Below are 13,076 nucleotides of genomic sequence, written 5' to 3'. Positions count from 1 at the left end.
AAATGCAGTCCTAAGCTCCATAGCATGCTATAGAAAGAATTTGCTGCGGAACTCCGAATTCCGCAATGCAAATGTGCCCGTGTGCAGCCGGCCTAACACTCCGCGCCACACGGGGCTTCCCCAGACAACCCATTAAATGGTGAACGCCTTGTATACGTTCAGTCTGTGAACATGGTCGCTTCTCTACTGTGTGAAAACAGGACACATTTATCATGCTAGATATTTACTAACTTCTGGATTACTGTATTAGTTCTCTTACCTCATCAAGGCTGATACACTGTATTACAGCTAATGCAGACAGTGAGGAGGTGGTGCATGACACATTGAGTCCCTCTGGTTGTCTTTGTGCCATGCATCGCCTCCACAGGGACTGCACTAGACATGGGTGAAAACTGCCTGCAATAAGTCTGCATGCTTTCTACATGGAGATCAGTAAGTGCACAATGCTTAGAATTTTGGACCTACCTCAGCTGTTTCTAGTTCACTTGTTAAGATACTTCTGGCCATACAGTCAGGCCTTGTAGTGCAGAGATAATAAGGGCGTCTTATAGAATCTAAATGACCTCACTAACCATTGGTGTGAGCTATGCATCAGTCAATGGCCAACATTATATTAAGGTTTCCTTTAAAACAAATGACACAAGGCACCATGTAATGATCTGCAATTTAGTTTACAAACACACTAACAAAAACTAAGAAGTCTATATTAGTTTTCCAACAACGATCTCACTACAATCTACAGGAGCCATGTCACAAACACTGAAACAAGAATTAGGCTTTATACCGCCACCTGTTACCCACAAGTAATACTGCAGCCCACTGAACTACATGGTGTCTTGGAAATCTCCAACTCAACAGTGTTTTTACCTGGAAGGGAAATATACATATATATTTTCCTGACACATTTGCGCTTGAAATCTAATATTAAGCACACAAACTGAGGCAACTTAACAGCTCGTTTTGGACCCGACGGAGGAAATCTAAGTGCTCAGAACCTAGGCTTCAATGGGAACTGTTAACATGCGGCATATTCATCATTGCACTCTGAGTATGCTCAGAGCATGGAAAACACAGAAACCAGGACTGTAGTACCAGGGAGTGACTGCTGTCAGCTCCCTCCCACTCCTGGCTGGTTGTACTCCACCTCTCAGCTGACATCACAACCGTTAACACTCCCCCTAACAAGTGTGTTCGCTGGATTTGTGGGGATTTACCCTCTAAAGGCAAATACACCCTTGGAGTTATGCGATTTGCATAAATGCACTCAGCGTATGCAGCCTCCAGAGGGTTATTCCCCCCAGTCCAGTGATCACTCTTATCAGGGGAGTATTAATGGTAGTGATGCCAGGAGATAGATGGAGTACAGCAAAGCCAGGTGTGGGAGGGAGAGAGCTAACAGCAGTCACTGCCCAGTACTGTAGTCCTGGTTTCTATGTTTCCACGCTCCGAGCATGCTTGGAGTGCAATGATGAATACGCTGAGGCTTGTCCATGCAGACAAGCATGATATAAATAAACAATACCCATATTCCTCCAGCAGTGGCCCTGTAATTCAGCATGGGGGGCACACAGACACAATGGGGAAGCATTCATAATACTAGTGCACAACTGAGCAGTGTCTCCCTATGCAGCATGCACCATATTCATCAACATGGTGCACACCCTGATGATGAACAGGGTGCTGTGGATTAAACACCAGACTGACCCTTAATTTAGAAATTGTGAGTTGTGATCAATGAGGTATGGAGGCAAGGACACTGTAAGGACGGTTTCACATCTGCGCTGGAACCTCTGGTCGGAGCTTCTAACACAGATCTGGCTGAAAATACCGGAAGAAAAAGCGTTGCATGCAGCACTTTTTCTTCCATCCGAAACCTGGGCAGAAAGCAAACATACCCCATTATAGTCAATGGGGTCTGTTTGGTGCTGAGCCATTCGACCATGGGGATTCCCCTTTTCACCTCCTTGAATGGAGCAGTAAAGAAGAACCCCGAGTGCAGACATGAAAGCACCCTAATATTTACTCCCCATGCCAGTAGGACCAAGTAACTAATTCATTATGTATGCAACTACATTGTAACATTAGAGTATATGTCTCTTTTCTAACAAAGCCTACAGATCATCTACATGCACATGCCATGATGACTCACATACATTTGTTTACGCCAGAAACACATAATATTTCTTCTACAGGAGGAACACGTAGAATGGTAGAGTTGGAACACTCGTGAGAATGCGCGTGTGCTACTCTCATACAGGACCTCACTGGAAGAAGCAACTTCTCCTTACAACCACCATTGTATGGAAATAGCTGAGCTCAAGTCACTTGAGATAATAGCTCCAAAATAATAAGAAATCAGACAAATATTCAGATTCTAGCAACCTCCAGGTTTCCTCTTCATCTGAAAAACATCCTCTACTCTTGCTGCTCAACAGACAAAGGACTTCGTGTTGTTTGCATGCACAGTAATTCAATGCTGATGCAGCTCCTCGCATCGTCCTCTACTCATCAACCCTGTCCTCCTCATCTGCTTATTCCAACAAAAACGTATAAAAATACACAATATACACCCAGACCAGCGATGGAGAACATGCCGGAGAGCCAGGAAGACTAATAATGAGCCAAATGGATTCTAATGGCCCCATAAGAACTTTTATAAGCATTAGAGGCAATGGAAAACAAGCCAGAGAGGCATTAGTAGACTTCCAGGGCTCCAGCAGGCTCCGGGGATTTATTCAGCTTAGTACTAGTTATGTCTTCTATACATACTGTAAATGCTACTAATCACATGACTTTCTCAGAAATGGAATAGCCTTGGCTCAACTTCACATTGCCCAATTTAGGCAACCAAGATGTTACGTAAGTATATTAAAGTCTATCTAAAGTGTATATTAGAAGCTCTCATTGGATGGGATCTGCTGTACTGTATTAGTAGTAGGACTGAATGAACTGTAGGCTGTGGTACTAAAGGTATAGACATCCATCCGGTGGTGGAACAATTCTGCAAATTGAGCTCGATCCTAAATAGTTAATGCTAAATTGTGAGTAGGTAATGGAGTTAAGCAAAGTTTAATAATCAAAACGGTCCTATGGGATACACTGGTGGGGTGTCGGAGATGACCTATACTGAATTTTGGAATCAAGTATGCTAATAATTGGAATCAAGAGTAAAAAAGCAATGCAATACAACATGCCTGTTATAAAGGACCAGATAGGGACACAGGCAAGTACACTCAATGACCCCCCAAATGTGAGTTCCTCAACAATACATTATATGCTGTAAACCATATTCTATCAAATATACGGTCAACCACTGGCAGCAAAAGCAGTCCTAAGGCAATTACACAGGCATATTTACGCTTTGTATTACGCACGTATTTTTTAATTTCAACTAATTTTATTGAGAAAAAGATATGCAAATTATTACATGCTGATCAGCTAGAGAATTCCCCTCGCAGGGGGTGCAATGAAGACAAATCAATTAACTTCCACACAGCGTTCTGTTTAATTATACACATATTTTTAATAGAGTAATATGGAGTATTGAAAACTGCATTTATGTCCAGTGGCGTATTCAGATCCGTGTTCTTCATGTGCATGAGAGGAATCGCACTATGTCAATAGTCATAAAGTCAATAAGGGACTGCATGCAATTTTTGTATGTGTGAAATACTCAACATATACGCCTGCAAAAAAAACGCAACCAGGTCCAAATACGCCGGGGATATGCTAAGTTTCAATCCGTAAATCTGCAGCGTATTCACGGACCAAAAGTAAATACGCTCATGTGAATGAGCCCTACAAGCTCAGTCAGAGTCTGTGTGTACCGAGATGTTCTCCAGAATATATATATATATATATATATATATATATATATATATATATATATATATATATATATATATATATATATATCAGTCTGGTGGAGCAAGGCACGTATGAGCTGAGAGGTATACATATGTAAGGTACAGGCACCTCAGCTGTATTAGGCCGGTCTCACATGACCAGATTTGAATTCCGGACCCCGGTGCCCGTGCAGACGATCCGCGGTAAAACGTTAGCATTAAAAGGCATCCATTTTCAAATTTTCCTTCACACTCAGACACGAATTTGTAATTCCGTAAGCGGAAGACAAATCCCAGCATGCTCTATTTTACCACGGAATCAGAGCAGATGGCCTCCATTGATGTCAATGGAGACGTGCGACCTGCAGCCCATACGCAATGGCCTGCGGGTACCTGCATCATCGCTAAGTGATATTGCAGAAAATACAAACAAAAACCTTGCACTGCGCATGACTGCCTGCGAACCTCCGCAGCCATGCGCAATACACACAAAAGCCGTACACAAGGTCCCCAGCCAGGCTTAAAGCTGGAATTCGCTCAGGCCTCCTGCATGCAGAATCCAATGAGGCCGTATTAGTCCAGCCTTAATACTCCGAAACAGAGGTGTGATACAGTCAGGCGCATGGCTATACTGTATGTGTTCATATTTACATACACAGGACTACAGAGATGAGTTTGTCTCATTCAACCCTGCTAGAATACATCTGTAGAGATGAGAACAGTTTGCATGACCACATCAGCCAAACGTCATTACATTCCAGTAGGGGCTCATTCACATGGATGGATGCAATTTCGGCCCATGAAAACGCACCTTTTTCAATATATGTGTACAGCTGTTATTTTACAAACCCATAAATGTTAATGGGTGAATGCGGACCAAAATAGGACATGCCAAATTTTTTTTTTTGTTTTTAACGTGCAACATTGGCCTGCGTAAATAACGCACAAGTGAATGCCCTAATTTAATTCAATGTGTTCATATGTAGTCCGTAAACAATATGACCGAAATAAGGTCAGAGAATACGCCATCGTGAACGGGCCCTTCCATAAGTATGTGAAACTTTGTGGCAGACATCATACCGATTACTACGATGCAATCCTCTGTGTGCAAGATCTACCCGACAGAAGCAACGAACATCTACCTGGTCCAGCCCGAAACGGTAACCGATTACACAGCACAAGGTCTACTTTTTTGCACGCTGAACTAAGTTTTGCACGTGTATCGGCGTATTTTCCTGTACATTTTCCACCCCCAGGGCTTGTACATTTGCGTGCGGCAAACAAAGACGCTCCGATTGAAATGGCTAATTCGTCTAATGAGTTCTAGATGTGTTCTTTATCCATTACGCAGCGCATTATGCACCCCCCCATTGGGGATCGTTTTTTACGCAAATGCACAGAAAAGTAAGGTATGCTGGATATTTTTTGCGCTACCGAATTGCGCACGCCAAATACGCACGTGTAAATTAATCTATTGAAATCAGTGGGTTCTATTCTCTGCGTACTGCGCATGCAAATTTTACATGCGCCCATAAGCCTGTGTACCGCCAGCCTAAATATGAGATGAGCATGCCTATTAATGTATATCTCTTCTATATAGAACATTCTGCCGTGTCTTGGGGGGAAGAATCTTTAAACAACAAGATCTGGGAACCCCGCTATATTTGGCACCGTATAATCATTAGAACAAAGAGCGCCCCTTCAAGCTGGCAAACACAGAAGTGAGAAGTAGAAGAAGATGAGGAATAAGCAGACAGGGAATACAGGCATATTAATGTCCCAATTATCTAGTATATTCCGCCCTTTTAAGCGTTGCACTTTATCTTTATACCAGCGACTACAGAGAGAGGTTACTGTCGGTCATTCAGCTCTCAGCGCCTGCCTAGAAGGGTACGCAGCCGTAATCATCGTCTGCGGAGGTGATCTCACCTCATAGATCCAATAGAAAGCAGAAATGATCACTTCTGGAGTCAACAACATAGTTCTTCATCTAATTGGCGTGGAAGTTGATGTAGCAAAACAATACGTCTATCTACCTACAAGGAGCTGAGATTAATTAATTTATATATATATATATATATATATATATATATATATATATATATATATATATATATATACACATATATCTCCTTATAGAAAAACATCTCAAAGTGAACAGAATCATTTGTGTGTATGTGTATATATATATATATATATATATATATATATATATATATATATATATATCATCCTGCTTGCTGTATACACAGACGTCCGATGGAGTAGCGAGCTGGAAGTGTATTCATCCCCGCAGCTCCCATCCACAACTATAGGGACTGCTTCTATAGATGGACTGTCCTTACCATAAAGATGAGGTCGCCCCTATAGAGGATCCCTAGTCGTCCTTCTACAGTCCTGGGACCAAGGACAACACCTACAAGGAGTTCTCACTGCTTCTTCTCCTCTCAGACTGATGGACAATGTAACAGTTTTCTAAACAACAACATTCTATTGATCATTTGTAGCTATTTTTAGCTCCCGACACCAATTCGGTCCCTCCTGGGGGTCCCTGAGGGTCTCCCTTACGGGCACTGACCTTGGGGGGGCCCCACAGAACTACCAAGCAGGACGGTGAGTGTCCGGTACCTTGCGGTCAGTAGGGCTGCGGGCGAGTCGGCGGGACGAGCTCCGGTCCCCACAGAGGTGATGCTCCGTCTGCTGGATAGCGTCCTGTCAGCCTCCAGCCGGCTGCTCACTGTCTCCCCCTTCCTGCGTCCGAGAGCAAAAGAAAACGAGCGACGACGGCGGGAGGTTTATATGCGGAGCCTTTTATAGCCGGCGCGCGCCGGGCGGGTTACTAGCGGTCACCGGCTGTGTTTATGTGCCGCCGCTGCTGGGGCGTCCATGGACGAGCTTGCTGGATGAAGCGGCTCACTGGGGTGGACGGCGCTGTGACTTACCGGCCGGAGAGGGGACTTCTGCTGCTCGCACAACAGCATTTAGGATGTAAACATTCCACTGAGGGATTTCAGAGGGACGACAGCTCAGGCGCGTTCTGCAGTGACGTGAAGAAGGCAGAACATTGGAGGTTCTTGGGGAGTTCCTTACAGGGAAATTCAGTTAGGCTGCCTTCACACTGGCGATAAAATCACGAACGGATTTGCATTGCGGAATTCGCACCTCAGATCCGCAGCAAATACCGTTCGTAAGATGCTTCTTCCTGCACACTCGCGGAAGCCAACTGCGCAGCATGTTCCATTGAAGTCGTCCGACCCGCAGCCCATTCGTAATTGACATTGCGGATAGGTCACAGTTACCCGTGACATCGCCTTGTGACGGCGCGGGAAAAACAAACATTAAAAAAAAAATCTGTACTGCGCATAACCGACGGCGAGCCCCCCGAACCATCAGCAATACAGGTGAAAGCGAAAGAAGACAGGTATGCGCGGAAGCGGTCAGGGTTGGATCCTACTGCGGAATCCGACCCGGTCGTGTGCAGGCGGCCTAAGCGGAAACACGGAATTATGAAACCAATGATTTTCAATGGTTTCATTCCCATTTGTGATTTTTTCCCGTTTCCCTATGGAGTCTCCTTTTTATCGCAACGCACAAACTTGCGATGTTTGTATTATGCGCTGCGGTTTTAACATTAAAAACTCCTATTGACTTTTGCGTGAGAAAATCGTGGGCGGCAGCGATGCGCAAGAAAAAGCATCGGTGACACTCAAAAATGGCCCGAACAAAACTGTGAGTTTGCCGCGATTTTCTCATGGCGATTAGCACTGTGAAGGAGCCCTAGAGGGAAAGCACAAATGTACATTCAGGGCGGTGTGACATCAGCGCTTGCGCAAATACACTTGCCGCATGAACATAGTTTGGAGATGGTTATAGTCAGGGTGTTGTGTGCGTATTAGAGATGAGCGAGCATACTTGCTAAGGGCAATTACTCGATTGAGCATTGCCCTTAGTGAGTACCTGTCCGCTCGGGAGCAAAGATTCGGCTGCCGGCAGCGGGCGGGGAGCGGCGGGGGAGAGTGGGGAGGAACGGAGGGGAGATCTCTCTCTCCCCCCCGCTACCCCCTGCTCACTGCCGCAACTCACCTGTCACCTACGCCGGCAGCCGAACCTTTTGTTCCGAGCAGGCAGGTACTCACTAAGGGCAATGCTCGATCGAGCAATTGTCCTTAGCGAGTATGCTCACTCATCTCTAGCGCGTACGTTTGCGCATATTACTATACTTCTTGTGAGCGCAAGACCAGTTCCCATGCGCGTGTGACACACCCTTTACGTGGCTATTAGGCCTTCTTCACACAAGCGTATGCGCAACTACGCTCGCCGCTGTGTAGCGTAGTCGCGCATGAACATTTTTTTTTACCTTTCAAACTTGCCGCTATTCAGCGTGAGTTTGAAAAAAAAAAGCGGAAAGCTAAGCCCTGCCCTATCTTTCTCACACGTAGTATTCACGCCCCAGAATCCCGATGGGGGAAACAAAACCATTGAAATCAATGGTTTCGTTTCGTCCCGCTTTGCGCAATGTTTCATGCGGAGGATCTGCATTGAAATTCCATGGCAAATCTGCCCTGTCTGGACTCTCCATAAAATTGGGGAGGAAAAAAAACAAAAAAGGGGGAGCGTCCATAAGGGGTTAAAAAAAAAATCATATGGCTATGTCAACGGAAATACATAAAAAAAAGTTTTGGCGCTAGGAATGTGATGATGAAAAAGGACTGAAAAAGGAGTTGGTCATTAAGGCACAAACAGGCTTCGTCATGAAGGGGTTAATATTTCTTACCCTACAACAGCTGTGTCGCGCCGGACACATCGCAGGTTTTTGTTTTTTCTTTATCCCCTTTTAAATCATATGATTTGGAGTGAGGGCGGCGTCACAGCAGCGTGTTTGTACAGGTTTTTGAATGCGCTAAACAATGAGTTCATTCTCATAAGCGCGTTGTGCGTGCGCATTTTGAGTGTGCACAAAAAAATAGGTCCTGCTCTATCTTTCTGCGTATTTGCACGCCTAGCATAGACTTCTATGGCGGTTTCACTGCAGTTTCGTTTATCCATGAATGCGGAGGTCATCTGACGGCTTCCTATAGGGGCTTATTTAGACGACCGTATATCGGCTCGGTTTTCACGCCGAGCCGATATACAGTGTCCTTGTCTGCAGGGGGAGGAGGATGGAAGAGCAAGGAGCAGGAACTGAGCTCCCGCCCCTTGCCACTATTTGCAATAGGAAGGGGCGAGATGGGGCGGAGCTAAGTCCTGGCACTTGGCTCCGCCCCTCCCCTCCCATTGCAAATACTGGCGAGGGGTGGGGAAGGGGCAGGAGCTCAGTTCCTGCTCCTGGCTCTTCCATTCTTCCCCCCCTGCAGACAAGGACACCGTATATCAGCTCGGCGTGAAAACAGAGCCGATATACGGTCGTCTAAATAAGCCCTAAGGGCGTGTTATTTGTGAAGGAGCTGCAATTCTGGCACGTTTTTAATTTTTTTTTATAACAGCGTTCATCATACAGTATAAATAATATGTTACATTAATACTGAAGACCAATACGATTGCATCAATACCAAATTTCTATAGGTTTTTTGGGGAAATTTTTCACACTTTTAAAAAAATATTTTTTTTATTGCTGCATTCAAAGACCACAAACATAGGGGGGGGGGGGTGTGGGATGAGTTGTATTTTTTAATGGTATGGTTTGTTGAGTCATATGATGTTTTGATCACTTTCTATTCCGTTTTTAAGGCAAAATTAACTATATTCACCATGTGCTTTGTATTTTTTTTTCTATGGATTATTATGCACCCAGCGATACCAGATTTGTGATTTTTTTTCATAAGAAAAGGGGAGAGGTGGGGTTTTGATGTTTTTTTTAACATTTTTTTTACTACTGTTTTAATTTTCTCTTTTTGTCCCACAAGGGGACTTCAGTTTCACCATTTTTATCATTATTATAACACACAGCTATACTTAAAAGCAAAAAAAAAACTTTTCGGACAACGCCTCGTCTGGGTGTGATATGATTTACAGAGGAAATAGATTCAAAGCTGTTAAAACTATAAAAGATGTGGTACTTTCCTGTCCTCTCACCGGGCACTACAGCACTGTGTCCTTTAGGTCTTTGTTTAGGAACAGCTACCACCTGACTGCTGCAGCCAATCAGATGCCAATCTACTGGCATCATGGCTCCAAGCATCTAAGTGGTGATGCCAGGAGAACAGCATGTGACCACTGCGGCCTCTGATTGGCTACAGTGCTCAGAGGATAGCTGTTCCTAAACAAAGCCCGGAACAACTGTGGGGATGCAGCACTGGATCGCCAGGGTTAGAGCTGGTTCGCCGGGGTTAAGGTTGGGTAAGTTGGGTATTATTTTAACAGTTTTAGGTCTATTTTTTAAAAATTATATCCCATCCGTACAATCCTTTAAGTGAGCATCTTAATTCAGCACAAAATCTAGTTCACAGAAGAACTACAACTTATGTGACCATGGCACCATTCTGTCCACTCTCTGTGCCGTCACCAGATGCAGATTAATGTGTTGTGAAGCCATTGGTGACATCACCATCTACGGCTCCCGCTAAAGCATACATAGCCATAGAGATACGGGTCCTGTGATTGTATCACTCTTCAACATGCTGTGATGATGGTATGTACAGACTTTATACTTGGAGGGTCCGTTTCAGCCATCAGCAAAGGATGACATGCAGCACAGATGAGAGGAGGGCACAACAGCATTAGTATTAAATAAGGAGCCTAAAGAGCTATTTGGGAGCCAAATGATCCGGCTCACCGAAAAGGTTCAGATTTGCCATCACTACTGCTGCAGCACGTGGACTATGCGCCGTTCCTTAAAACATTGACACCATCAGCACAGTATGCACTCAGCCGCCCGTGTCCTTCTCAATGTTAGTGATAGGACACAAAGTATTATGTATAGTGTCATTTATGTGCTATATATACTGTGGGGACTGTGCTAAACACATGATGGCTTCTTTTCTAGATAACACATAGTGCGGGGCTGGGCTGACTTCATTGTGATACAGGAGAACATTTCCTTTATCAGAAGTTGGAAGAAGATGGGTAAAAAGCACATAAATAAATATATGTGACTTACAAACATGACTTCTGTCAGACTACAATGCCAGAAGAAAGCAATGATGAGGGGAAATGGTGGTGGTGGTGTGGGATGTGGCACAATGAATAATATGGTAGCATAGCGTAATGGATGCCACATGACTGACTGGCTAGCTGCTTCTCCCAGAAGGGGTTTCCTCATTAAAGATAGCCCCATCCAGTGCTGAGTTGCTGAAACTGTCAGGCAAATGTGGTATTACATTGAGACCTTTTAGGTGGATGGCCGAACCACCAAGTCCCTTGTGCCACATGTGAATGGCAAAGATGGAAGAAAAAAGTAAGGGTGGAGCAAAACGCAATTGATGGTGATATGCCAAAAAGAATGTGGGATTGTGGAGGTTGGATAAGTGTTTGAAATGGTAGAGGTGCTGCCTGCCAGATGATGCTCCACCTAGATGGGCGTGAATGTCAAAAGAAGACTAAAAGGACTGGTGAATAGCTAAATTTGGTGGAAATTGGAGATCGTAGATACTGTAGAATGAACTTCTCTTTTATTGAATAACGTGCAAAGCCAGCATATGGAAACGCGTTTCAGGGTCATACTCCTTCATCAGTTTGGCTAGTTGAAACAAACAAACAATTGGAGACCTAGGGATGACAAAGTCCTAAGTGTTAGGGGGAATCTCTGATGATCTCCAATTTCCACCATATTCAGAGTGTTGCGCCTATTCACTGGTCCTTTTAATCTTCTCTTCCTTTTGCTACATGACAGCCATTCAGAGAAGAGCTACCCTCTCTGTGGTGGACAGATAGCCTAACAGAGTTTAGTGACCAGTTGTCTTTATGAGACAAAAGCTTTAAAGTGAGACTGTAGGGAGAAATATGCCTACCAAACACCTCATTGTCTTGACAGGGCATTTACAGACATGCAAGCACATTGCTTTCCATTCATGGCACTTTGAGTATGTTTATTCTGAAATGTAAATTGCTTGTCAAATGCCACGGGGCGCTCCCAGGTGTGCAATCGCTCTGGGTCTTGCTGGGTAAATAGTGCCAAGGAGCTTTTCCTGGGTCTTGACTGATTAGACAGTCTTAGGGCCCTTCTACACAGGGCAACTGTTGGGCACTTAAGCACCCGACAGTCATCTTAATGATTATCGCTCCTGTGCCTTCATACAGGATTGCTAATCATTCAGTGATAGTAAGAGGAGCAGTCAGAGATCATGACTTATGCGCAAGCCTGCCAATTTAAAATTCGCAATCCTGAGCAGACACCAGAGCAATACAGAAACATGACCAGACCAGTCAGGAACTTATCATTACCTTAGAGGTATCCATCCGCCAGTTGTAGACAAGTTATTGGACAACATTTGAGTTACTTTTGGACTGTGTTTAGAAAACCGCCATTACTGGTTAATACATTTGGTGGTAATATCACTTGTTAAGACATCATTTTACCAAAGAGGCAATTAAATTACATAGGAGGGCAAAGGATGTAATCTAAATACCTAATGTGATGGCAATGAGAAAACAGAACCGGACAAATGAAACTAAAGGACACAGAAGAAGAAATGAACTTGGGTGGCAGGGAGGGTGGAGATGAGATCAGAAGATATAATTCTCTAGAAATAATTAAAAAGTGATGTGACAGTCACACGTTATCATTGTCCACAGCCTTCGGCCTCTTTCACACGAGTGTTGCGTTTCTCCACTTAGCAAATTGTGACCGAAAATCTCCTAAGGGCTCACACCCACTGGCGTTTTTTTTTTCTCTTGCGCTGAGAGAGCAAGTGGAAAACACTCGAAGAAAAACGCTGAGATATCGCCACTGTTTTTTTAATGGGGCCAACGGCAGCAGCGCTAGCTCCATTGAAAACATAGGGAGAATATTGTGGACTTCTGTCACAGCTGTGGCAGAAGTCCAGCATGCTATCCCAAAGCTTTCAATGGGGTCGGCGCTGCCAGCCCCATTGAAAGCAGTGGTTTGTGGCAACCCCTGCAGCATGATTTTCGGGGAAGGGCTTGAAATATAAGCTTCCCTGAAAATTATCCCTAGCTGGTTAAAAAAAAATTAAAAAACTTTACTCACCTCTACGCCGCTCAGACGCGTCCTCCGACTTGCTCCCCTGCACTGCTGTCCAGCACTTTCAGCAGGCAGGGATTTAAAAATCTCCA

At 44.4% G+C, this 13,076-nt stretch overlaps 1 protein-coding gene across 3 annotated transcripts in view; it reads right to left on the bottom strand.

Annotated features, from left to right (window-relative positions):
- Positions 1-6,828, bottom strand: part of ABCA1 (ATP binding cassette subfamily A member 1) — a 99,899-nt gene extending 93,071 nt beyond the window's left edge. The window contains exon 1 of one of the 3 annotated variants that reach the window (XM_066604327.1): positions 6,788-6,828. The gene's annotated coding sequence lies outside the window, so the exon portion shown is untranslated. Of the gene's footprint in view, positions 1-6,190; positions 6,274-6,473; positions 6,692-6,787 lie in introns of those variants that run through there. The other 2 variants (XM_066604326.1, XM_066604328.1) reach the window with 2 other exon arrangements.
- Positions 6,829-13,076: the final 6,248 nt, after the last annotated feature.

The sequence above is a fragment of the Eleutherodactylus coqui genome, chromosome 5 (genome assembly GCF_035609145.1).
Source record: "Eleutherodactylus coqui strain aEleCoq1 chromosome 5, aEleCoq1.hap1, whole genome shotgun sequence".
NCBI lineage: Eukaryota > Metazoa > Chordata > Amphibia > Anura > Eleutherodactylidae > Eleutherodactylus > Eleutherodactylus coqui.
Note: the sequence above shows the minus strand (reverse complement) of the source record. Positions and strands in the feature narration are given on the sequence as shown.